At 42.3% G+C, this 27,556-nt stretch overlaps 1 long non-coding RNA gene across 4 annotated transcripts; it reads right to left on the minus strand.

Moving 5' to 3' along the window:
* Window positions 1-456: 456 nt before the first annotated feature.
* Window positions 457-22,078, minus strand: LOC112059758 (uncharacterized). Of its 4 annotated transcripts, none has more exons than XR_010602053.1 (6): window positions 22,044-22,078; window positions 19,852-19,923; window positions 18,353-18,534; window positions 5,439-5,521; window positions 4,133-4,368; window positions 457-745 (listed from the first exon to the last, which is right to left on the minus strand). It is a non-coding gene; the product is annotated as an uncharacterized LOC112059758 (long non-coding RNA). The 4 variants fall into 4 exon arrangements; XR_002889034.3 differs by lacking the exon at window positions 22,044-22,078 and adding an exon at window positions 20,431-20,575; XR_010602054.1 differs by lacking the exon at window positions 18,353-18,534.
* Window positions 22,079-27,556: the final 5,478 nt, after the last annotated feature.

Genomic DNA, 27,556 nt, shown 5'->3' on the forward strand with positions numbered 1-27,556 from the left:
GCAGGACCACATGGGCACAGGGGAGTGGGTGCAGGGACACATGGGGATGGTGCAGATGTGCCTGACTGAATGAAAGAGGCTAGGGGTCAGCCAGGTCTGCATGTGGTAGGCTCCCCAACTCCCTAACAATCTCTTCCCCCCCCCCCCAAAAAAAACTTGTTCCATACCTATCCCACCCACACGCAACAACGCTTCAGGTTCACTCCCAGGCTCCTTCCCAGCAGTTACTTCCCTCTGTCTCAGCTCCTCCATTACCCCTGATTTCCCCCAAGCCTTTGGACTGCTGCTGAGGGTGCGGAAAATGCATTTCTATATTGTAGTTTAAATGAATTATTACTCAAAGTTTTGTATTAATATGCCAAGTAAGGAATCTATTTGTCAAAAACATTGAATCTTTTTTATTATTGTTACAGACATACTTGCTGACAGGTATTTTGAAATAAATTACCCAAATAATTGAAACCAGCATGACTTTATTGTGTTATTTTGAAAAATAAAATATGCAGAATGTTGCAGAACTTTAAAATTTTGTACACAGAATTCCCCCAGAAGTAACAATGTGTACACAAAGTGGATTTGCTTAATTTAGGCATAACGATTTAAAAAGAATAACAAATGGAGCCTTAAGTCTCTCTCATGTCCAGTACCTTACACTCAAATAACCGTATGCCCTCTGCAACCAGATTCTATGCCCTGTCCATTTTGTGTATTCCAGCAGTGTTTCTTCACTGAATTAACAGCAACTCTGAAGGGAAAAACATTTATTATTAGAGCTCTGTGTCTCATTGTTTCTAATCCTGTTTCTTCTATAGAATAGGATTACAACAGGGGGTTGCATGAAAAACTAAACATTGCTTACTTAGCTATTGTAGCCTTGTGTTATCTCCTGGTCTTTGCATAAGACAGTTCCATTATCCTATTTCTCAAATACCCCTTATTTCAAGGGGGCACATTCATTTTAGTCCCAACATTACCTACATTCCACCCAAATTTGGTGTGTCCCCCTCAGTTTTACTGTTGATAATAATTTCCATCAGAAATAAACAAGCATGAGACTGCAGTTACTAAAATAGTAACTTATCCTAAAGGAATCAATCCATACAGTATTGTGATTCCTGTAGTAATAAAATATCTTTGTCCCACATTTGGGCCTTGGGAGATGGAGAGGTATGGACCAAGTTAATTAAGATATCTTTGGCAGTGAATGCTAAACATTTAATGACATGTGCTGTACTTTCACCTCAGTGCAGACTGTGAGCGAGGAGATTTTCCTTTTGTTCTTTCCTGATTCGTTCTCATAATAGGAGTCATTTAAGCCAAAAGTATCTGTTTGTGCTGTGTTTGGACAAACATCTCTCAAGATTATGGGCCAGACTCTGCTCTCAGTTGCACCCGTGCAAATCTGGAGTAATTTAACTGGTTTCACTGGAGTTACTCTGGATTTACACAGGTGTAACTGAGATCAGAATCTGGCCCACTGTTCTTCATACCCATTATTTTCAATTCCAGTGCATATTTGCATTTAATTAATAATAAAATTAGGAAATGAAACATCTGGGAAACAATGTGTCCACCCAGTAGATGTTGCTCATTGGCCCTTATTCCTCTCCCAAGATAGTTAAAACAAATATTTTGGTGCTAGTGAGATCTTGACATGTCTGTGTTTAGCCCACCAGGGCAACTCAAATCTCTTGTGTTCTCAGTGATCCATGAGGAGAGACGTTTTGAGTCACAGATTATTTGGCCTATTCCCAGTATGGAGTGCAACTCAAAGTTCCTTAGCAGCATGAATTTCATAACAATGATATAACCCAACAGCAGGTCCTGTGACCTGCCAACATGGTTGTCACTCACCGGGAATTTCTGTTGTTAAACAAAATATTTGTGAGCTTGTGGGGAAATAGGAGTTGCTCCATGGACCTGTGTTTTTAAGTGGCAACAGCATTGCAATGCCTGTTCTGATCTGATTATGCATAGCACATAATACCCTGATCCTGGGAGGTGCTAGGAGCCCTTATTTCCCCTCTAACCTCAGTAGGAAGTAAGTAGTTTTACTGTTTCATGTGTGTCAGCTCCTGTTTCAGCACAGTGCTTTAAAGCTAGGCAAGACATTCTCCCTTCCCTGATACTAACTGTGCAGTGACAGATCAGACTGTAGGTGAGACCCACAGCTGGTATCAATTGGCAGAGCTTCATTTCAAGTCAATAGTGTACAACTATATAGCAGCGAGGGGTAGAGTTGAGTAACCACTGTTGACAAGAGACTTTATCAGAGGCATGCTCATGCACACACCCATCTGTGCCCTTCCACTTAGGGCAGAACCCATTCTATCTGTTCCCTCCTTCATTGCCTCTCTCCCAGAGCAGAACCACTCCACCTGCTCCCATCTCACCAGGTACAGACACTCTGCTCCCTCTACCCTCCCAATGCCTCCTCACTCCAGAACCAGCTTCCCCATGCTGAATCTCCCTCCGCCACCACCTCTGCTCCCTCCCACTGCCTCCTTCCTCATGCAGAAAACTCTCATGCACTAACTTTTTTCCCCTCCCTCCCATCCTGCTGCCTTTTTGCTATCACCCTCCTTGATCACGCTTTGGAGTAGCGACCCAAGAGAAATGGCAGGAGCTCCATCACTTAGGCATTTAAAACTAGCCTGAACAAAGCACTACATGTATGTCTACAGTAGGGAGCCATTGGCATGGAGCTGGCTTAGATGATAGAAAAGTCCCACTTGCCTTCTGCATTATGAACCTCTCCTCTGACACAGCATTATCTCAGGACACTTCAACCTTGCCTTAGTACTTTTCTTCCCACTATGCTTTGGAGACCTCCCCCACATGCGCGTGCGCGCGCACACACACACACACACACACAGCTGCATGCCTCTCTACTCCTGGCTCCAAAAAACATTGCCTGACACAGCTCCTTTTCTCACATACATAGAGCAATAGAATCACAAAAATGTAGGGCTGGAAGGGACCTCAAGAGGTCATCTAGTCCAGCCCCCTGCACTGAGGCAGGACCAAGTAAACCTAGACCATCCCTGACACATGTTTGTCTCACCTGTTCTTAAAACCCTCTAATGACAAGAACAGGAGTACTTGTGGCACTTTATAGACTAACAAATTTATTAGAGCATAAGCTTTCGTGGACTACAGCCCACTTCTTCAGATGCGGATACAGACTAACACGGCTGCTACTCTGAAACCTGTCTAATGACAAGGAATATCTTGGCAGCCTATTCCAGTGCTTTTGATACTTCTAGTTAGGTTAGATATTAGGAAAAGCTTTCCACCTTCAGTGGACATGGAGAACACTTGATCACTACCCTCTTTATAACAGCCTGCAACGTATTTGAAGATTGTCAAGTCCCCCCACCTTTAGTCTTCATTCTCAAGACTAAACATGCCCAGTGTTTTTAACCTTCCCTCTTAGGTCGAGTTTTCTAAAGCTTTTATCATTTAAATTGTTCTCTTCTAGACTCTCCAATTTGTGGAGTGTGGCAGGCAAAGTGCGACATCCGAAACTGGACACAATACTCCAGCTGAGGCCTCGCCAGGGCTAAGTAGAGCAGGACAATTATATCCTTTGTCTTACATACACTTGTGCCTTTTTTTGCAACTGCATCACATTGACTCGTATTCAATTTGTGATCCACTATAACTCCCAGATCCTTTTCTGCAATACTATTGCCTAGCCAATTGTATTTATGCTTTTTTTGTTTTTCTTTTTAAGTGTAGTACTTTGCACATGTCTATACTGAATTTCATCTTGTTGATTTCAGACCAATTCTCCTGTTTGTTAAGGTGATTTTGAATTCTAATATTGTCCTCCAAATTGCTTGCAGTCCCTCCCAGTTTGATATCATTCACAAATTTTGTAACCATACTTTGCACTCCACTATTCAAGTCATTAATGAAACTATTGTATCGTACTGGAATCTGGACAGATCCCTGGGGGATCCCACTAGATATGTCCTTCCAGTAGGACAATGAACCGTTCACAACTACTCTTCGAATATGATCTTTCAAGCAGTTTTAGCACGCACTTTATAGTAATTTCATCTAGACTATATTTCGCTAGTGTTGTGTTTTTGTTTTTGTTTTTATGAGAATGTCAGGTCATAGTTACCTGTGCTGACTTTTTCCTTCCTGCCCTGTACTGGAAATGACAGCAATTCCCTTCTGGCTCTGATGCAAAATTGACCCCACAGATGTTAGAAAGACCTTCTCAGCACATGAACTGGCTTGATCACATCCATCACAGCACATGAGAAGTAGGTCCCAAAGCTACACCTGCTTGGGGAAAATGTTGATGGAACCATATTCTGTCATAATATAGCAGGTATCTTTGGCTGCAATTTCATTCTGTAAGGGAAAAGGGAAGAAGCTCCAGCAACATCAAAAAAGTCTCATTTTATTCCTGAAACACTTTGATTTTTCCCTTTGGAGGTGACTTTTTGTTTAGAATGTTTTTAAATTTTGAATTATATTATAATACATAAAATAAAATGGTCAATATAAAAAAGAGATGTTTTGACTGACCCCGAATTATTTTTTTTAAAATTTCTTTCACACAGTGAATTTTGAAGTTTTCAAGTTTCACTCCGAACTGAAATGAAAGCTAATTTCACAATCCTCTGCCAAACAGAATTTCCATTCTCAGCACAACTCTAGACTCCGCCAAATAATGCTAAGAGCATCCATGGTGGCTCTGTGCGCTGCCCCCGCCCCGGGAGCTGCCTCCACAGCTCCCATTGGCCAGGAACCATGGCCAATGGGAGCTGCGGGGGCAGCACCTGTGGGCAGAGGAGCAGCAGGGACATGTCACTGCTTCCGGAGAACTGCCCAAGGTGAGCACTGTCCATATCCAGCACCCTGGACTCCCTTCTGCACCCCAAACCTCTGCTCTGGGCCCCCTCCCACACCCAAACTCCCTCCCTCTTAACCGGAATTTTTGACTTGCTGACACCCCCCTATTCCTCCAATATGCTGGATAACAAAGCTTTTACTGTATATACATCTAGGAACAAAGAATGTAGGCCATGCTTACATGATGGGGGACTCTATCCTGGGAAGCAGTGACTCTGAAAAAGATTTGGGGTGATAGTGGATAATCTGAACATGAATTCCCAGTGCGACACTGGCCAAAATGGCTAATTCAGTTCTTGGATACATAAACAGGGCAACCTTGAGTAGAAGTAGAGGGGTTATTTTACCATATTCAGCACTGATGTGACCACTGTTGAAATATTGTGGCCAGTTCTGGTGCCCACAATTCAAGAAGGATGCTGATAAGAGGGTTTGGAGACGAGTAATGAGAATGATGAAAGGCTAGAAAATATGCCATATAGTGATAGATTGAGCTCCTTGAGTCTATTTATCTTAACAAAAGAGAAGGTAAAGGGGTGACTTAATTGTAATCTGTACATACTTACATGGGCAACAAAAACTTGATAATGGGCTCTTCAGCAGTAAAACTTAAACCAATGGTTGGAAGCTGAAGCTAGACGACTTTATCCTGGAAATAAGGCATACGTTTTTAACACAGAGAGTAATTAACCATTGGAACAATTTACCAAGGGTCATGGTGGATTGTCCTTACTGGTAATCTTTAAATCAAGCTGGGATATCTTTCTCAAAGCTATGCTCTGGTTCAAACAGGAATTACTTTGGGAAAGTTCCAGGGCCCGTGTTATACAGGATGTCACACTAGATCAGGGGTTCTCAATCTTCATTGCATCGTGACACCCTTTTGACAACTAAAATTACTACATGACCCCAGGAAGAGGGACCAAAGCCTGAGACCACCAAAATCTGAGTCCCACTGTCCTGGTGGGGAAGGCCAAAGCCTGAGCTCCATTGCCCTAGGTGGGTGGGTGTCTCCAAAGCCCAAGGGGTCCAGCCCTACAAGGGGTGGGGCCTATAACCTGAGCCCAGCCACTCAGAGCTGAAGCCATTGGGCTTTAGTCCCAGGCCCCAGCATGTCTAACACCAGCCCTGGCGACCCTATTAAAATGGCATCATGACCCACTTTGAGTCCCGACTCACAGTTTGAGAACCCTGCACTAGATGATCACAATGGTCCCTTCTGGCCTTGGAATCTATTAATTTTGTTTGTTTTTGTTTAGATAATACAAAAATTCAAAGGAAGCAAAAAGTCTGCATGAAAGCCATTTTTTCATTCTCAGATTTATTTGGCCAGGTCATACTGTAGGTATACATGGGATATATTTTCCAGACTGCAAATGGGGACAACCATAAACCATCCTCATTAACATTAATGAGAAGTGTGTCTAGTTTCCTATGTGCTGTAGAGGTAAATTAATTCCTTAATATTAACATTATTGAAATATTCCCTTGTCATCCTTATCACCAAGGCCTTATGTTAAGCACAGAAAAAGTTGAGGAAATCCTCAGAATTTCCAATTTCCTTACAAATAAGAAGAAAGCATTATTTGGCCATCCTGACAAGTAGAGGTAATTGTGCACCAGCTCTTAAGTTAGGCGACATTACTGAGCAGTTTTAATTACAAATACAGGGATATAAATGAAGATAATTATAATTAAAACTTGCAATACTCCAGCGGGGGTTTATGTGATACAGATGATTCAGAGGGGGTCAGTATTTTAGTGTGAACACTAATTGACACATAGAGAATCTGAATCAAAATCAGATTTGTTGTATATTTTATTTCATGAATCAAGCTCTTGTTAATAACAAAAAATAAATCGTGGTATGTGAGCAGAATTCGTCCCAGTCCTGTAAGGAGCCAATTACCCCCTGAGACGGGCTGATGGCCCTCTGTTTTGCAAAAATGAAGAGTGCATGACACCTCCCTGGAGATGATCCGCATCATGCAGGATTGGACCCAGTGGTAGTTCTAACTAGTGGTATTCCTTTGGGAATGACAAGATGGGACTAAGAGAGGAGCATTGTCTAGATGTGCGTGGTCTCGCCTGCCCTCTCCACTTGGTTTCTGAAACTGCAACTCATCTTCTCCAGCCAGTATAGGCATCCAATCCTTAAGACAGCAAAACAGGTTCGCTAACGTTGGGGAGGGGAAACGGCAAATAAACAAAAAATTGGGACAAAACCACTATTGGAAAGAGAGCAGCAAGAGTGAGGAGAACATGACAATGCACTTGGACAGATGCACAGATGCTTCTTGAAGCTGCATTCTTCTCTCAGAGCAGCCTCAGTATAATTCATGGCTGGCAAGAGGGGGTGCCATTGTGCTAAATGTGCTAGTCAGGTCTTTTTTAGCACTTACACGAATATTTTCGGTTTAACCTACCAGATTTCATAGAGTCCAATAGAATGTATGAGCTATAAAAACTTTAGCAATTCTTAAACCAGCTCACTTTATACTGCAGCTCTGAAAACACAGGCAGGAGGGTGTACATACCATTTCCCCGCTCTCTCTTCCCACTCTTCCTCCATATACAGACACTCCACATACATGATGGTGTTATCCAGTGGGAAATGAATTTATTATAACACTCTTTGCTGGCTTCACTTGTGTTTTGCCATTAATCTATCTACTCCAGGACTGATCATCTAACCTCTCAAGTGACTTTGGATACCTGCCATTGAATAAACAAACTGCCACATAAATGTCTCCCTTGCATATCCACTCTGCCTCAAGGTCCAATAAAGGCAAAACTAAGTCCCGAGACATTGACTGCTTTTGTTTATACATAAAAATGCCACACCTTTACATTCGGATAGCCTACGCCCTTTACTGTTACAAAAAGGAACAATCTCAGATTCCCCATGAGATTCAGCACTAACTTCTAGCCATGCTAGTGTAAGCAGGGTCTGAATGAATGCTTTCCTGACAGCTAGTCGGGAAGGGGAGAAATGTTGGGTGTGTTTATGTAAATACAGTTTGCTCTTTCTTTGCTTAGATATTCAGCAGATAGAGTGGTGTCAAAGTGATCAATTTTGGCTGGTGTTGGGTACAAATCACTTTAGTGCTGAATGCAGGGGTAGTGAAATGCTGTTACCAAAATGTTGTAATTATTGTAGGAACAGAGGAAAGCAGGACTGTGCTTAACCTGTCCCAAATGAGGGAGGTCACCTTCAGCTGAAAGGACCTCGTTAAGCCAGGGGCTTGAATGCCAGAGCCCTGTGAAAGTAAGGGGGGGGGGGGGGAACAGATGTTCTAGCCAGGAGATGTTTGGACTCTCCCTAGGAGTCCCTGGATTGGTTTGACCTGTTCCTCCTCAAAGAAGAGCTAAATAGGCTTCATTAGGAGCCTCTTTTGTTATTTTAAAGCTTGATCACTGAGAGCTGAAATCACTTGAGATGGGGCAGTGTCTCTGCCCAGCCTGCAAAGAGCTGAAAATTACTAAGAGACTGATGTGCAGAGGTCACAGCAGAGAGGTGGGCGGCAGCAGAAGGTGACTGACAATTGGCTGGTGAACGAGTGGCCAGCAGGGCAGCTGATGGAGAGGCTCAGCAGGTAGCCAGCAGGGTGGCTGGCAGAGAGGGGCAGCGGACGAGTGCCCGAGCAGCGGAGCAAGTAAGGTGCCTCCTTACCTTGATCCAGGGTGGGAGGTGATCTCTGCACATGCACCTTTGAACTCTGAATATGCACTGATCAAGGACAGCAACTATGACTGGGGTGCAGAGAAGGGTCGGGCACGCTAAAGGGACTTTTGGGTTGCTGGACTTAAGAACCTGAGGGGAAAACGACACTGTCAACCCCCAAGTAAGTTGGGTCTTTTGCTCATAGTTTATGTTTATGAACCCTGTTTGTGGTGTTTTCCCAAATTTATGCCAAGTTACTTCCCTCCTTTTATTAAAAGTTTCTTTTCTACACTCAGACTCTGTGCTGGCGAGTGGGGAAGTATTGCCTCTCAGAGGTGCTCAGGAGTGGTGTGTAATTTTCTCAGCTTACTGGGTGGGGGCTCAAGCCGGTTCTGTGTTGTATCAATTGAAAGGAACCCCAAGATATTGAACCCAGTCCTATCTGCTACTGGCTTCACCTGGCAGAAGGGTTACATTAGCTCTGATATTATCAGAATTTAACATTGTAATATTTTAATGTTCAGAAAAAGCAATTTCCCTGTCCCTCCTCCCCTGCCCCCAGGATCAGTGCTATTAGACTTAGGGCTATTAAGGCACCTTGATTTATAAGCAGAGGAATATGAAAAATAGTCCTAATTTTTAAAAAATCCTAAAATATTTTTTTCTGTAACATATCATGCATATACAGAATGCATGATGAAGTGTTATTACATTTTATTGGCACACTTTTGGGATAACCTGCATTGCTTATTCATGACATTACCACTTGTGAGTCACGTGCCTACTCCAAACTTGCTGATAAAAACCTCTATGCCACCCAGTACATATTCCATGTACATGCTTAATACATGCATGGGTTTAACATTTGCTTTGTGCAGCATAAAACATTTAGCGTGTAAAAACACTAATGCCTAGTGAATCGTTGTAAAACATACAGATGCTTTAATAGTATTTTTGAAAACAGAGACAAATGGATATTTGTTCTAAACTACGATATACAGACAAGGTACAGAATCCCTGGATGTTGCCACCTTGGATCTCATTTAAAAAACTACAGCTCCTTTGAAAATTCTCATATAATGAAATGTTTAAGCTGTAAAATCTTCAGGACAAGGACTTGTTTTGTTTTTAGCCTTCTACAAGGCTGAGCACAGTCTTAGCTCTAAAGAAATACTTATCTTTAAAAAGCTACGCTGAATGGGTAAATCTATGCTGAAACGAGGAAGGCTCATCCCGTGGTTAGAGCCTGCACCTTAGAAGGCCCAGGTTCAATTCCCTGCTCGGCCACAGATTTCCTTTGAGCAAATCATTTAGTCTCTCTGTGCTTCAGTTCCCCCTCTGTCAAATTGGGATAATAACTAGTGGACAGGGATATTGTGAGGTGAAGATTGTGAAACACTCAGATACTATGTTAAGTGGGCCCCATAGTCCTAAAATAGGACTCTAGTTTTCATACTGGAGGTTATTTCTGAGGAGACATCTGTGTTTAAGAAATGAAGATTTATGCCATGCCCAATATTCCTGATACAAAAAGAGAACCTATTTATGCTGGTGTCATTGGTGTTAGTGAAGTTCTAGAGTAGAATCATATGAAAGACACCCACGTTGTGTCAATAAAATGCAATGTGAAAATGGAAAATATGGTTATGCCAAGTCTCGCTCTCTTTTCGATCCTGCACCGTTGATGTCAGTGGAAGTAAATGCCTAATTAAGTTGTTCCATGAAGAGAAAAATAAGAAGGGTTTCCTTTTAGAAGACTGCAGTAGTGTATATTTGTCGGGTGGAATTCTCAATAGTCTGCAATGTTGGCCAACTGCCCAATGCGAAAACTCCCATTCTTTTCAATGGGAGCAAAAGGAAGCCACAACTAAACACTTTTGAGAATCCCATCTGCATTTTTAAGACTAAAAGTTTCTGCCCAGTCTTCAGAATCCCATGGGACAGCTTCCTGTGCCTGGGGCAAATGATGATCCATCATCCGCAGGTGCAACAAACCATGTGGTGTAGGACATGTGAGGGAAGCCCATCTGTGTCTGGGGCTGTACCTGCTGCATGCTAGGAACACGTCTTTCCCATATCCTTTTGTAGCATGGATAAGGGAAAGAGCTGGGAGGCTTTTGATAGGAATTAGTAGGGGAAGTAGAAGTGGGTGGCAACGTAGGCAGCAGTGACCATGAGATGGTTGAGTTCAGGATCCTGACACAAGGCAGAAAGGAGAGGAGCAAAATAGGGACCCTGGACTTCAGAAAAGCAGACTTAGACTCCCTTAGGCAACTAATGGGCAGGATCCCCTTGGAAGCTAATATGAGGGGGCAAGGAGTCCAGGAGAGCTGACTGTATTTTAAAGAAGCCTTATCGAGGGTGCAGGAACAAACCATCCTGAAGTGCAGAAAGAATAGCAAATATGGCAGGCAACCAGCTTGGCTTAACAGTGGAATCTTCAGTGAGCTTAAACTCAAAAAGGAAGCTTACAAGAAATGGAAATTTGGACAGATGACTAGGGAGAAGTATAAAAATATTACTAGAGCATGCAGGGGTGTAATCAGGAAGGCCAAGGCACAATTGGAGTTGCAGCTAGCAAGGGCTATGAAGGGTAACAAGAAGGGTTTCTACAGGTATGTTAGCAACAAGAAGGTGGTCAGGGAAAGTGTGGGACCTTTACTGAATGGGAGAGGCAACATAGTGACAGATGATGTGGAAAAAGCTGAAATAATCAATGCTTTTTTTGCCTCAGTCTTCACAGACAAGGGCAGCTCCCAGACTGCTGCACTGGGCAACACAGTATTGGGAGGAGGTGAGCAGGCCTCAGTGATGAAAGAACAGGTTAAGAACTATTTAGAAAAGCTGGATGTGCGCAAGTCAATGGGTCCAGATCTAATGCATCCAAGGATGCTGAGGGAGTTGGCTGATGTGATTGCAGAGCCACTGGCCATTAGCTTTGAAAATTCGTGGCGATCTGGGGAGGTCCCGGACAATTGGAAAAAGGCAAATATAGTGCCCATATTTTTAAAAGGGAAGAAAGAGAACCTGGGGAACTACAGACTGATCAGCCTCGCTTCAGTCCCTGGCAAAATCATGGAGCAGGTCCTCAAGGAATCCATTTTGAAGCACTTGGAGGACAGGAAGGTGATCAGGAACTGTCAACATGGTTTCACCAAGGGCAAGTCATGCCTCACCAACCTGATTGCCTTCTATGATGAGATAACTGGCTCTGTGGATATGGGGAAAGCGGTGGATGTGATATATCTTGACTTTAGCAAAGCTTTTGATACGGTCTCCCACAGTATTCTTGCCAGCAAGTTAAAGTATAGATTGGATGAATGGACTATAAGGTGGCTAGAAAGCTGGCTAGATTGTCGGGCTCAACGGGTCGTGATCAATGGCTCCATGTCTAGTTGGCAGCTGGTATCAAGTGGAGTGCCCCAGGGGTCGGTCTTGGGGCCAGTTTTGTTCAACATCTTTACCAATGATCTGGATGATGGGATTAATTGCACTCTCAGCAAGTTCACAGATGACACTAAACTGTGGGGAGAGAGAGGTATGCTGGGGGGGTAGGTCTAGGGTCCAGAGTGACCTAGACAAATTAGAAGATTGGGCCAAAAGAAATCTTATGAGGTTCAGCAAGGACAAGTGCAGAGTCCTGCACTTAGGAAGGAAGAATCCCATGCACTGCTACAGGCTGGGGAACAATTGGCTAAGCAGCAGTTCTGCAGAAAAGGACCTGGTGATTACAGTGGACGAGAAGCTGGATGAGAGTCAGCAGTGTGCCCTTGTAGCCAAGAAGGCTAATGGCATATTGGGCTGTATTAGTAGGAGCATTGCCAGCATATCAAGGGAAGTGATTATTTACCTCTATTCGGCACTGCTGAGGCCACACCTGCAGTATTGAGTCCAGTTTTGGTCCCCAACTACAGAAGGGATATGGACAAATTGGAGAGAGTCCAGGGGAGGGAAACAGAAATGATTAGGGGGCTGAGGCACATGACTTACGAGGAGAGGCTGAGGGAACTGGGGTTATTTAGTCTGCAGAAGAGAAGAGTGAGGGGGGATTTGATAGCAGCCTTCAACTACCTGAAGGGGGGGTTCCAAAGAGGCTGTTCTCAGTGGTGGCAGATGACAGAACAAGAAGCAATAGTCTCAAGTTGCAGTGGGGGAGGTTTAGGTTGGCTACTAGGAAACACTATTTCATTAGGAGGGTGGTGAAGCACTGGAATGGGTTACCTAGGAAGGTGGTGGAATCTCCTTCCTTAGAGGTTTTTAAGGCCTGGCTTGACAAAGCCCTGGCTAGGATGATTTAGTTGGTGTTGGTCCTGCTTTGGGCAGGGGATTGGACTAGATGACGTCCTGAGGTCTCTTCCAACCCTAATCTTCTATGATTAAGCCGAGCTGCTGGTCACTGCAGTCCTGGTGATGTAGCTGCAGGAATGCAGCAGCAGCAGCCATCCTGCTGCTCTGATACTACTCCACTGCCCCTGCCAAGAACTTCCTGTACCAAGCCCAGCTACTAGACTTGGGGGAGGGAGCAGTGGGGTCTGAGGAAGAGGAAATTCATATGATCATAATGCAATTTTTAGCATCGGCTATTTCTTTGTACCAGAGGATACTTACCTAGCCAGAGCCTTAAATGTTAGATGGTCTCTAGCATTGGAAAAAAAACAGCTGTTTCTAATCGAGATGTGATTTGCGTGATTCAGACATGATTTGTGTGAATTATGTGCCTGATTCTATTCTCTCACCAGTGCAGCTCTGTTAATGGCAATGGAATGACTCCCGATTCACATTAGCACAGCAGGGATGGAAACATACATACAGATAGATTTCTTTGAATTTCTGGAATTTTTCATAGGATTCTTCACACACACAAATATTTTGCACGTTAGCGATACTTGCATATACAGTTTCACTCTAGTTTTGCTGTGCCCTTCGTCCTTTTACATCTTCAAAGTGCCGTACAAACATTGGGCTTAATTTATGCCCACTGACTCCAGGGGATGCAAATGACAAGCTGTCTGTGCCAGCAGGGGCCTAGAAATCCTATGCGCCAGCAACACGGCTTCAGACCAGGCAAGGACAGGTGCTGTTTGCACAACTGGTCTCCACTGGGGAGTGCAACTCAATAGGAATCCCCAGTGGCCAAGATTGCCCAGGGGATAAACAGGACAACCTGTTCCCTGGCTGTCTTGGTCTCACCCTTCCATGGCCAGTTCTGCCTATCTCTTCTTGGGGGCCTTGAAACTGCCAGTTGTCCTCTCTGGACAAATTTCCAGCCACTGAGTATGTGCTGAAAAAATCTGGAATATCTGCACTGGTGAATCAAGCCCTCTGACTAAATCCTCACACTCCTCTTAAAAGTAGCATAGAAATTGCCATACTAGATCAGATTCAGGGTGTTCCCCAGTATCCAGGGCCGGCTCCAGGTTTTCTGCCGCCCCAAGTGGCGAGAAAAAAAAAAAGCCAATCGGCGGCACTTCGGTGGCAGCTCAATCGCGCCACTCCATTCTTCGGCAGTAGTTCAGTGGCAGGTCCTTCACCCCCTGTCTTCCAGTTCGGCGGCAGCTCAAAGAGGAAGAGAGGGACTGAGGGACCCGCTGCCAAATTCCCACCAAAGACCCGGACGTGCCGCCCCTTTGTATTGGCCACCCCAAGCACCTGCTTCCTTAGCTGGTGCCTGGAGCCGGCCTTGCCAGTATCCTCCCTGTCAGTGACAGTGGCAAGCATTAGCTGCTTCCGAAGAAGGTGTAAGACAGCCCCTGCAAGGCAATAAGTCTCCTCCTAGCCCCCAGGAGTTAGAAGTTGACTGAAGTCCTGAAGCATGAGGATTTAATCCCTTCCAAAACTTTGTTATTTTTAGTATTTACTGTTATAACTGCATATTCTTTATTATCCTTATTAATGTCTGTTCACGTGCTGGTTGAAAGTTGGGATTTCCATTCCATGAGAAATTCTGACATCTCAAAATTTGTTTTCTTTCCAGGTCAGGACAAAGCCAATACATTTCCCATGAATCAAAAATTCAGTCAGTAAATAAATCATTGTTTTGGGTCAATCAAAATGTTCCATTTAAATACAATCAAAATGCTTTTTTCTGATTTTTTTCCTTTTTTTCCTTTTATAATTTATAACATAGAATAAAATTTTCAGAATGAAAAATTGTTTTGACCCTTATCAAAAAATGTCTCCCCTCCCTCCCAAATTAACACATTCCCACAGAAAGTTTTTATTGTGAGGAAATGGTTTCCTGGCAGAAACATGTTGAGGTGGAAAATTTTTGACCAATTCTAGTCCATTCCTTCTTTGAATCCTCTCAATTCTTGGCCTCAATGGGTATGTCTATACTACAATTGGACGCCCTCAGCTGGCCCATACCAGCTGACTCGGGCTCAGGCTAAGGGGCTGTTTAACTCCAGTGTAGATGTTCAGGCTCGGGCTGTAGCCCAGGCTCTGGGACTCTCTCACTTCACATGGTCCTAGACCCCAGGCTGTAGCCAGAGCCTAACCGTCTATACGGCATTTAAACAGCCCCTTTGCCCAAGCCCAAGTCAGCTGGCACAGGGTGTCTAATTGCAGTGCAGACATACCCAATGACATCCAGTGATCATGAGTTCCGCAGTTGAAGTAGGGATTCTTACCATTAAGTATTGATAGGTTGCTTTGCCAGAGTAGCCATGGTAGAGCCAGTAAACTGCCATGGAGATTTCACTCCTCTCTGACTCGATAGCTGCAGCACAGTAAATCTTTTATGCAGCCATAATGGGTGGTAAGTATTTTTACAGATCAGAAAACTGAGACACAGCTGGTTATGGCCAATATGATCTCACTTGGGTGCCTAAATTTGTGCCCCTACATTGGAAAATTAGGCCTCAAATCCCATGCTTAGTCCACTATGTCATGCTGACCCTATGAACCAGATGACCATGAAAGCCTCCAAAACAATATTTTTGCAATGCTCTTGCTATACAAAATGACATGTAATTAATGGACATTTTCCAGAAATGGGTTTTACCTGTCTGCCCAAGACTACCACCATGATGATCACAGATAGGTGCTGCTGCTGGCGAAACTTTTGCTGAATAAGAGATGTAAAAGTAGAGCACGTAGGAATGAAAAAAATAGACCTATGAACCTTCTGCCCCAAAATGTTGTCAGGCTTACCTAGAGGCTGCTGGTGCTCTGAGATCACTGTCTATCATGCTTACCAATATGCCCCATTGTTTCCTTGTACTCCCCTATCTATTGTATCTTGTCTTATACTTGAATGGTTAGCTCATTGGGCAGGGACCATCTTTTTGTTCGGTATTTTACACCACCTATTCCTGGGGGTATAACGAGTGCTTCTAGGTGCTACAATAAGACAAATAAATAATAATATGGCTAGCACAGCTATGATATGAGTAAGGAAAACAGTTACTAAATTTTTCAGATGTAAAGCACTGGGTGCAAATATTCCATGAAGGGCTAAACTTGCCCAGAAGCACCTATCGCACAGACACTATTTAAGGTAAATAATGAAAGAAAGCTCAGAAGGCTCTGGGTCATATTCTCTAGTATACTGTGCGACATTTGTGCTGTTCAGGCAGCACAAAGGGAATGGAAACTGACTGCACGTCCCCTGATTTGCATTCCCCAGTGGACGTATAGCAGAGATAGCTGTCTCCTATGCCAGTGGTTCTCAACCAGGGGTACATGTACTCCTGGGGGTACTCAGAGGGCTTCCAGGGAGTACATCAACTCATCTAGATATTTGCCTAGTTTTACAACACACTACATAAAAAGTACTAGCGAACTTAGCACACTAAAATTTCATACAGACAATGACTTGTTTCTACTGCTCTATATACTATACACTGAAATGTAAGTACAATATTTATATTTCAATTGATTTATTTTATAATTATATGGTAAAAATGAGAAAGCAAGCAATTTTCAGTGACAGTGGGCTGTGACACTTTTGTATTTTTATGTCTGATTTTGTAAGCAAGTAGTTTTTAAGTGAGGTGAAATTTGGGGGTACGCAAGACAAATCAGACTCCTGAAAGGGACACAGTAGTCTGGAAAGGTTGAGAGCCTATCCCAGAGCCCACAACCCCAGCAGGAGCCCTCACCCCCTTCCACACCCCAGCCCCTTGCCCCAGCCCAGTGAAAATGAGCGAATGAGCAAGGGTGGGGGAGACCAAGCAAGGGAGGGAGGGGGGATGAAGTGAGCAGGGCCTTGGAGAAGGGGGGGGAGGGGTGGGGCCTCAGGGCAGAAGCGAGGCAAGGTTGTTTGGTTTTCTGCAATCAGAAAGCTTGCAACCCTAATTAACCACTCAACATTTCACAATTTCTTGTTAAACAGTAGAATGTCTTACTTATACAGTTAGGGTTTGATTCTGCACCCACTGAAGTCAATGGCAAAGGTCCCAATGACTTTATGGTGCAGAATCAGGCCCCTCCTGTATGAAAAAATTGCTCCTCTAGTTTTCCTCTCTCTATTAGAGACACAATTCCACTATAGGTAAACATGGGAGATATAATATACTACTAAATCACATCAGAGGCTATAATCCACATTATATGTTTCCCTGAAATGCCTTTGAGGTAGGGTTACATATGACTATCCATTGTATACCCAACCCAACTGAACAAAGGTGAAATATTTTATTTGGCACAGTGCAATCAGAATGCAATTCAGAAGCCGTCGCTCCATTCAGCTTCCTGACCTGCACCAAGTTCATTCCCTCTCCTTGGCTGTGAAAGACAGACAATTGTCCACTCCATTCTAATGGGAGACTTGCTAAGTATAAAACAGCTGCCTCCACTAGGTTTTCTTAACTACTGTAGATTTAGTGGCATCTATCAGCATCAGGCAATGGGGTTACGTTCTATGTTTGTGAATAGATTCTCAGGCACAGCACATAAGCATTGCGTATGGTCCTTTCAAAGTCAAAAAGGGAGTTTTCCCCATGCCATTATCAATTTTGTCATAATAATCTAACTGGTGTGAATCCTACCCCGATCTCAGTCTGCTAGTCCCGAGCACATGATTCTGCTAAACTTCAGTTTTGTCTCTTTTCTAGCACGTGTGTGAATCTTTCCTTTGTGACAAGCACCTAAGAGCTCAACTCCTTCAAATACCAAATGTTTGATGGGCCAGTTGAGTTGCCTTAATGATTATTGTCACTTATTCTGGCGTATGTCCAAAGCTGAGGACATTTCAATTTAAAATGTTTTTTGGGGGGGGGGGGGGCGGAAGAATGTTCTTATTTTTATTATAATATTTTCTGTTTAATGATTTGATGAATCATGTACGCTTGTCCTTCGCTGATTTTCTTAAAGTGAGCTATAAAGTACAGCAGACGAATAACATTTTTATTACTAAAAGTTTAACAAAGAAAGTCTGTTTCTGGGAGCCTGTCCTGAGCTCTGCATATAAAAATAAAGAAAAAGATACCAGCTAGGAAATAGCAATTGAAATTGATGGCTAACAAAGATTCAATTGCTTCACTTAAAAGTCTTACTGCAGTAATTGAATATTTGTACTGAAATCTGAGGAGTTTTCAAATGAAAACAACAATAACATATTATGCCAGCTGGAGGTATGTTAGACAACTGAAAAAACTGAAACAAGAGGTTTTTAAAATAAATAAAGGAAAAGGCAAAATCCGAGCTTGATCAGTGAACTATTTTCGATATCATTTGATATAGGGAAATCAACATAGATCTTTTTGAATGTGATTCTAATTACTATTTGGAAGGTGTACGTTTCCTTTTCTTGATTCAGTCATGAACAAATGTAACTTGCTGGTAGTCCATACATTAGTACAGCCTCTTTCGCACCTTAAAGGGTCATAACAGCTGCTAGAGCTTCTGTAGCACAGGTCCGCTTTGTCCATATTGCCTGGCTCTACCGTCTCATGCCCATCTGTTTTCAATTATCTTCTACTCTGAAACTCTTCAGGCAACAGTTTCAAAAAGATGCTCCTCATCTTTCATTCACAAAATCTGCATCTGGGAAGATACTGAGAAAGCAAACAATAGGGTATTGTTACTGTGGGTCAGATCTTTCTCTTGCTGACATCTGTGGAGCCTCAGTGAAGTCAGTGGAGTCACATGGGCTTAACATGGGCTCTTTGTGTGCCATTAACTCCTTTTCCCTGCACAGCTTAAGTTCACGTTTGCCAAACTCTAGGGGCCTGCTTCATCAAACCATTATTTCCATGTTTGTTGGAGAGCAAGGGTTTGCAGGATTGGGCCACAGACCTTCATTTTTAAATTGTTTCTTTTCCTCCCTCTTTTATGATTATTTCTTATGTGCCAGCTGTGTACTCAGCACAGAACAGGGCTAACACTAAGATGGTCCTTGCCCCAGAGAGCTTACAGCCTAACAAGATAGATGCAGAGAAGATAGGGAGGCTTTTCATTGACTTCAATGAGCAGTGGATCTGCCCTAGGATACACTTGGAAGCCCAGATAAGGGACTCCATTCTGTAAGTCCTCTCACTCTCCGTCTTTGCTCCGTGCTTGCTAGATGGTCAGTCTGTTAAAGTCTCACTTCCTTGTTAGGAGGTATATAATATGCTTCTTTCTTGTTCTCTTGTGAAACTCAATGTTCCCAACATAGTGGTGCCATTTGACATTACATATCCCTCCGAAACACCTGCTATCAAATGCATCAAATCTTTTCTTGTCAGCTTGCGTAATGCCCCAGGTCTTTGCAGCATCGAGCAAAACTGATACCACACAGCTGTTGCAGAGTCTTATTTTTTGTTTTGCGGACATGTTGCTACCCCATACTTTTGCCCTTGAATTTGTTTTCATTGATCTTCACCTTGTATCAATCACGCTTAAAATGATACCAAATAAAATCCCCCAAAATTGGTCCAAAGCACCAGTAATGGAAATAATACAGCCTATAAAACATTAGCACTCCTAGGGGCCTGGTATTAGAGAGAGAGGGAGCAGAAAACCAAACAAGCATTTTACTTGATAAGCCAGAAAGGCATTATTGTGCCAAAAACATACTTGTCAATTCCTAATGAAGATTTCAAATGTAGTTGCTTTCTGAATAATCATGTACATTTAGAAATATTCATTGAGAAGCTGATAGCTTTTTTATCTTGTTCAGATTCGACTCATAGTCATCAAACTAGTTTTCTGTGGCCAATCAGAAAAGCCAAAAAGTAGTCAGAGGACAATCTTTTTTTACATCCATCATGAAGGATCAATTTTTTTTAGAAGAGCAAGTTCAGTATTTTAGAAAAAAAATTCATAAGATCTTGTGTCAAAATTTAAAAGGAAAAAAAATCAGAAACTAAAAGCATAAAACATGTATATACCTGCATTCCTTTGTCCGGATGTAGCTGATTGTTGTATTCATTTATTCATGTCCATTGCAGTGTTTGTATTTTCTTGAAAAATATAAACAATTTAAAAGAAAACTGACTGGCTGAGAATGATGCTTGCAATATTCAAATTAATCTTTCCATGATTGATTATTGTTATTATTTATTATATTATGGTATGTTTGCTTCTGTGTGTACTTTTTTAATAACTGTAACATTTAACATACAATGTAAAGAAAAAAGTTACAGGAATTAGTGTCTAATTTACAGTAAAACTTAAGTTTAAGAAAAGAGTGTGATGTACAACTTATATACACGTGGGTGTGCATGTACTAGATAAAAGTAGTCTATTAAGCAATACAAACTTTACACATTAGCAATATGAGCATTTTATGGCATTGCATATATTCATAATTTTATTTAAAATAAGGATAATCTATCCTGGACTCTTTTTAGTTGATTACTTGGGAAGATCATTTTGTCAACTCTAAGGCTCTGATCCTCCAACGACTTATTTACGTACCTAACTTTCAGTACGTGAGTGGTCTTAGCAAGTTCAATAGGAGTACTCACGTATTTATGTCGAACATGGGTATCATATGTTAGCTCTGTTAGGGATGATCAGGATTTTCAGTTTGCAGTCTCACTATTTTGGCAATTAACATGGGTTTTGATAAACATTTCTGGTGCGGTAGAATAAGTTCTGTCTTCACAGATGCCTAAGGGGAATATACCAGTACTCGGTATCAGATTGGTTCTATTAATTTTGTCCACTGATCTTTTAACTTTTTTTTTATCAAAAGTTGTCCTTATGATAATTTTGAAATTTCAGCGATATTTTTATAATCATGGTAAATAAAGATAGCACTTGACAGAAAAGCATGTCTATAGAAGTGGGCTGTAGTCCACGAAAGCTTATGCTCTAATAAATTTGTTAGTCTCTAAGGTGCCACAAGTCCTCCTGTTCTTCTTTTTGCGGATACAGACTAACACGGCTGCTACTCTGAAACCTTCTATTATTACTGCAACAGATAATTCTTTAAAAATTGCCCAGTGAATGCTGTCTTTGCAATGCCTGTTACAGATGCTCCATTTATTATCATCCCATTAATATACATTTTAAAGTCAATGTTCTGTCCCTAAAAACACATTTAAAAAGTTATAGATCCCACCGGGAGCCATTAAGAGCAAACTGGATCTTGAACTGGATTCTGATGCAATCATGAAAATATTTAGTCATGCAAATAATTCATATTCACAGGAATAGAAACCCAGTATTTTAAAGTTCATTCTTCGATGTGCGCCTGAGGCAGGAGAAGAGAAGTCAAATCATAACTTTTGATGTGAAATCGTGGCCCCACTGAAATCAATAGTAGTTTTGTCATTGACTTCGGCAGGGTCACGATTTTACTCTTGGGTTCTGTTCCCAGTTTGTGATGTCAAAGATTACTCTTGTGAATACAGATGGTTGAGTTTTCCATCAGAAAAGACCATTTCAACTAAACCAAATTTTTTCTCAAAATGTTTGATGAAATTTCATTTTGGAACAAAAAATGGAAAAAACCAGTTTCCCAAAATAAGAATTGAAAGTTTGAATATTTCATTCTGAAATTACTTTTATTTCAAAATCTACTTTATTTTATACAAAATGGTCAAAAATTAAATGGACCATTCTGAGTGACCCAAAATGAATGGTTTCTTCTCGCAACCATGAAAATTTTGGATTTTCATACCTATGTGGGGTGAGACATTTTTTTCAAAATCTCAAATTTCCACAGAATGGGTCAGATGCAACAGCATTAAAGCAAAAACAAAACAAACACATAATCCAAGAGTAATTTAAAAATATGTTATGTTAATACTGATAGAAAATTAGATTTTTATGAGTACATTTCTTTCCTATCATTTATTTTTCTTCCCTCTTCTTCCCCTCTCTCCCAAATTCAATCTGGTAATGAAAAGTGCAAAAGTATGCAGTTTTAAAATGGATATCATTCTTCTAAACAGTTGTTAGAATGGCTGTTTTATTCTATTATACTTTATAGTAATCCTGACAGTCCAAAACTTTAATTCCTCTTCCTAATCATATTATTGAGAACAGAATCAAACCCCAGAATTGCAACTGCCTTAACACTAAAATATGAAAGATACAGTGGACCAGATATTGATTTCAATGGATTACTCACCTGAGTAAGGACTGCAGGACCTAGCCCAGATCCTGTATACACACACACACAAAAACGATGCTTAATATTTTTAAAAAGAAATATTAATTTTTCAGCTGTATTATGTGATATGAATATTCTTTAGCAGCATGAAATCCTGTGTCGATTAGATATTTGAAGTCTGCTTAAATAGGATTTATTCTGAACCCTACAGTAGCACAGTAATGAGACAGAACATTTTAAAAGCTTTAAAACGTGGTGTGGATATTATACAGAATGTGCAATTTTTATAGCAACAATGACCTCAGATGTAGGTGCTTATTGACTGTCTTTTCTGCCAAAACCATGTCAAGTGAACCAAAAAGAGCCCAGCTGACAGTGAACATACATTTGTCTGAGATCATTATTTCTGGGCAGTGAGGCAACAAAGTCTTGTCAGTGGAGTTACCTGGGCTATATAGTACAAGCATAAAGTGCAGTAAAACATAAATTATTTAACTAGCACCGTTAGTAAATCGCAATGTGATCTTGCTTTGCTTTAAATGAAACCTCGTTTTCAAATGCATTTACATGTGGCCAGAAGGTCTGATTGCTGTTGAAAACTATTGCAACTGGCTTCGAATGAGAACAGTTAGATAGGGGCAGCACCAGAAACGTTGTGCAATACAGATGAAGGGAATACATTATACTGGAATATTATTTGTGTTATAGTAGCACCTACAGCCCCCAAGCAAGATTTAGGGTCTCATTGTAGCACATGGTGACAGGCAGTCCCTGCCCTCAAGAGCCCTCATTTAAACAAAGAGGGAGGGGAGACAGAGAAATGAAGTGTCTTGCCCCGATCACTGACAGGGTTGTGAATAGAACCCAGATCTCCTGACTTGACTCGCATGCTCTGCCCACTGAACCATGCTACTGTGTTTGGTGACGAGATCCGAAAAACTAAATACCTGCGTATGTAGAAGTGACTTTAAGAACCATTTTATCAATGAGCAGAAGGGTCTGGGCAGGAAGAATTGTGGCTCAAGGAGCCCGATTCTGTGTCATGTTGATCACCCACCAAAGTTCAGTACTTTGCAGAAGGGATTCAGCACTGCTCAGGATCAAAACCTTGTGTCCATTTCAAATCCTTTGGCATGAGATAACATTAAGTCTATGGATATGTCTGCACAGCAAATAGACGGTGTGACTGAAGCATGTTTAGGCCTACCCACGCTAGCTTTGATCTGTCTAGATTAACCCCAGCTCAAGTAACAACAGCAGTCTAGTGAGGTGGCATGGGCGAGGTGCTCAGATATGCACCCCGGGTCCTGGGCAGGGTTCTGTTCGGGAGACTAGCCTATGCGGCTATCCCTGCTGCCATGCTACGCTGCTAGCTTGGATGTAGATAGATCAAAGCGACCTCGGGTATGTACACATGTGCTGCACTCATGCCTCTTGATTGCGCTGTAGCCGTACTCTGAGAAACATGTTTTGGCAAGAAATAAAACACCATTTGCACAAGGGATATGACAGACATCTCCATGGGCAGCCCACAACAAGGGCAGTGTCTAGGGCCGGCAATGCAATCAGTGATGCTCCCTTGGGATTGGGTTTGACCAGTAAAGCTGGCTAGTTGAATCACTGCCTGTCTCTCCATGTGATCTCATGGCAACTATCTTCAGTGGAGGCCCTGCAGCCAACAGCGCCTGGTTCAACAGCTGCCAGCAGGGAATTTTCTGGGTGGGGTCCTTGGCTCTGAACTCATCCCCCCACCTTAGTTTCAAGCAGTCCAGATTTGTTGCTCTTTAGGTTTTGCTGAAAGACCTATCTATTTCCTAGGCCTTTCTGGGAGGAGTAGGTTGAGGGAAATGGGGGTAGTCAGCAGTGGCTAATATGCCTATGAGGGGTTAGAGCAGTGGTGGGCAACCTGCGGCCCATGGACTGCATGTGGCCCATCAGGGTAATCTGATTGTGGGCTGCGAGACATTTTGCTGACGTTGACTCTCTGTGGGCTTGCTCCCCCCCCCCCCCCCCCGCTGCTCCCACTGGCTGCAGTTCGCCGTTCCTGATCAATGGGAGCTGCGGGAAGCAATAGCCAGCACGTCCCTGAGGCCCGCCGCTTCCCGCATCTCCCATTGGCTGAGAACGGCGAACCGCGGCCACTGGGAGCTGCGGGGGGCCATACCTGCGGATGGTCAACATCAACAAAATGTCTCGCGGCCCACCAGCAGGTTGCCCACCACTGGGTTAGAGGGTTATTTGTGATATTGGTGCAGTCCCATGTGAAATGGCTTTGGGCAGTAATGTCATTTATCTTAAGGATAGTTATCCTTAGGTGCTATCTTTAACAGATGCTTAGTGCTTGCATTAGGACTCTTAATAAGTCTAAATAAAATAAAATTCGTAGATATGCCACTGCTATAAAGATTCTGATCTTAACTTCATTTCTCCCTGTCTCAATAGGATCAGAGCCAGGATTCAGATAGGCTTTAGCAGCAAAAGGAAAAGAATCCCCCCCCCCCCCCCCCCCCGGACCCGTGTTTTGCAATTTGGTATAACTAATATAGCACTAGGAGTGATATCCCTTTTGTGGAATTTGTACATGGGGTCCCAGAGAGAGCGCTGCCCTGAAACATCCATTCATGGGGGTGGTGGGGGGATGTTGTAAAGAAATGATAAAGCAACCAGTCTCCATTTTCAATTGTGAAAGGAGGAATAGTGGCAATTTAAGAACAGGAAAAAATACTGATTGATTTAGAGGCATGTCTATAGCATGCATCACGGTAGCATCTCACAAGCATTAATGAATTTACCTTAACAAAACCCTGATATCATTAACTCCATTTTACAAATGGTGAAACGGAGGCAGAATGAGTGCAACATCACATAAGGTTATGCTGTAAATCAAACTATGCAGGCATGTCAGACCATGGGGGGGGGGGGGTTTATTCTCCTTTATGTTCCTTCACTGCTCCCACCACTGTCCTCTCCTCACTGTAAGAAGATAGGCAAGGAGAGAGGCAGGAGTAGCAGAGCTTTGGTAATACTCCACCCCAAACACACCAGCCAGCAGAGTTAAGCCAGCATGGGGGTGGGGGGTGGAGGATAAAGGATGGCAATTGATTACTGGAAGGGACTAGGAACAGATCTAAAGGAAAGGAATTCAATGCAAGCACTGTTCTTAAAAGCAATGGGCAGGGAGGGGCTGGAAGGAAGATGGGGCAAATACGTTCTTGGAGGTTGACCCCACAAAGCTTATTCAGACCTATTAACAACAGTTAATGTCCCATTTCAAGGCCCTGGGTTTAAAAGCAGAAGGGGAATCATTGACTCAAAGACCAAATAACGTTCAAAAGTCAGTTTTACTGCATGCCCAAGTCAAATATACCAGAGCTGTGTGTTAGCATAGCGTATGCTCAGCATCTGGACAACGCCACTTTCTTTTTGCCAATTAGTCAGGGGGAAGTCCAAAAGTTGTGGATAACCATGCATTTTGGGTAAAAAGGATGTGATTAACTAACATAGCGCTACATTGGTGTACACTGTGGATTCAGATAACAAGGATTTTTGGGATAAAAGAAATTTAGATAACTGGAATTATAGTGTATACAAATTAATGAAGAGTACAGGGAAGTTAAATCAGGTGCTGCTAGTTAACCTCTCAGTACAAGAATAGGGAATTTTCTATGAAACCAAAAAGTAAAAAAAATCTAAAAAAAAAAAAAAGAAGGAAAGACTATTTTTAAAAACCAAAACATGTAGTTAACCAATAGAACTCATTGCCGCAAGAAATTTCTCATGCTAGGAGTTTAGAAAAGTTCATAAAAGGCTTGAACATTGATTTGGATAATGAGACAATAGATAAAATATCAATGAAGGATATAGGCTCTCATGCTTCAGGGCACAAACCAATCATTACCTGACCCAAGTAAGAAGACATTTTGTCATGTGGGCAAGTTATTTCAAAATTGTCTGTTATGGGCTTTCTGGCCACATTCTCTGAAGCATTTGGTATAGGCCACCCTGGAAGCCAGCATGCCAGACTAGATGGGCCCTGGCATGAGCCACCAGGCTGGACATTACTACAGTATGTTCCTGCTTTTACCGTGTGTTAATGCAGAGGGAGCAGCTGAGAGGAAAATAAAAAAGGTAATTAATCAAGCCTAATATTTAGTTGGGGATTGGTCTGGCTTTGAGCAGGGGGTTGGACTAGATGACCTCCTGAGGTCCCTTCCAACCCTGATATTCTATGATTCTATGAATAATAGAAATGAAGTGTGCTTATAAACATAGATATATAGTGACCTTCTGTAGACTTCACTGAAACAGATCTGAAACATGTTGCAACAATAAGAAAACTACGGCCTGAAGGTAGAAGTCACTCGTCTTAGCAACTGGAGAAGGGTATATGGATTGGGTTAGCAAGCAAAAGTGAGGCAAAGAGTGTAAACTGGAGAATGGCGCTAAGCTGATTTACATCAGTTGGGGTTCTGGGCCAATATATGCTACAGATTTTAAAAAATGAAACATTGCAAAGACTGGTTGCAGGGCGAGAACATAACTGGGAATGGTGCATCCTTCTCCCCTGCTCCTTTTTGTCCATATGCTGTCTTATTAGGGTGTGAGCTCTTTGGGGCCAGGACCCATCTTACCAAATACCCTACAATACCACTTTGGGGCACTGTATAACCAACAAATAATACTAAGTTAACACAGGGTGGCTTAAAAAGGACCTGCTCCTGAGGTGAAAAGTATTGTTGAAGGTTGGTGTTCTCAGTGGTGATGCAGCTCTTTCTCATGAATATTCAATGGCAGGGTTCAAATTCAGTTGCCCGAACTGGTGGCCAAGGAAAAAAGCACTTTAATTAGTCTGAGACCCCATCATGACAGGACTCAACACTGATCTGATTTGAGGAAATGTGACTCACTAATATTCTACAAAATACAGTGTCCCACTTATTGGGTGAGTACCCTTAACTCTGCTCTGTTACTCAGACTCTCCACTCACCCCTTCTTATGGCACTTAAGCAGGTGCAAGCTGAATAAACTGGCTGGAAAAAAAGATTCTCCAACCTCCCCCACATTCTAGAACCACCTAATTTAACATTTTAAACTGAAAACCACTATTTCCCCTCTCCTCCCTCCCCCCACCCCTATGACTATGGTAATAGCAGGCACCACTGATTTAATGAATAACATGTTTCTGGAAGTACTATTTTGAGCCTTTGATGTGTCACATCATGTTAGTCAGCAGTCGTTGTTATGGTACTTTTCCCTCTGTTCATTGCTTTGTATGAAAATCATGTATGTAGTTTACTGTTTGCAGCACAGTGCGTTAATAAATGCATTAGAATAACTTGCTCTGCCTTTCCTTCTTTGAAACCAAAGACAGTTGAACCCAGAGTCTCGAAGGATTTAGATCACTTCCACTGATTTTAATTGGACTTAGGCACATAAGTATCTTTGAGGACCTAGGCCTAAGTACCAATTTTTTGATGACCAACTAAAGGAGTGAACTTATTGGATGCACCAACTCAGTGGACAAGGTTTTA

The sequence above is a fragment of the Chrysemys picta genome, chromosome 5 (assembly GCF_011386835.1).
Source record: "Chrysemys picta bellii isolate R12L10 chromosome 5, ASM1138683v2, whole genome shotgun sequence".
NCBI lineage: Eukaryota > Metazoa > Chordata > Testudines > Emydidae > Chrysemys > Chrysemys picta.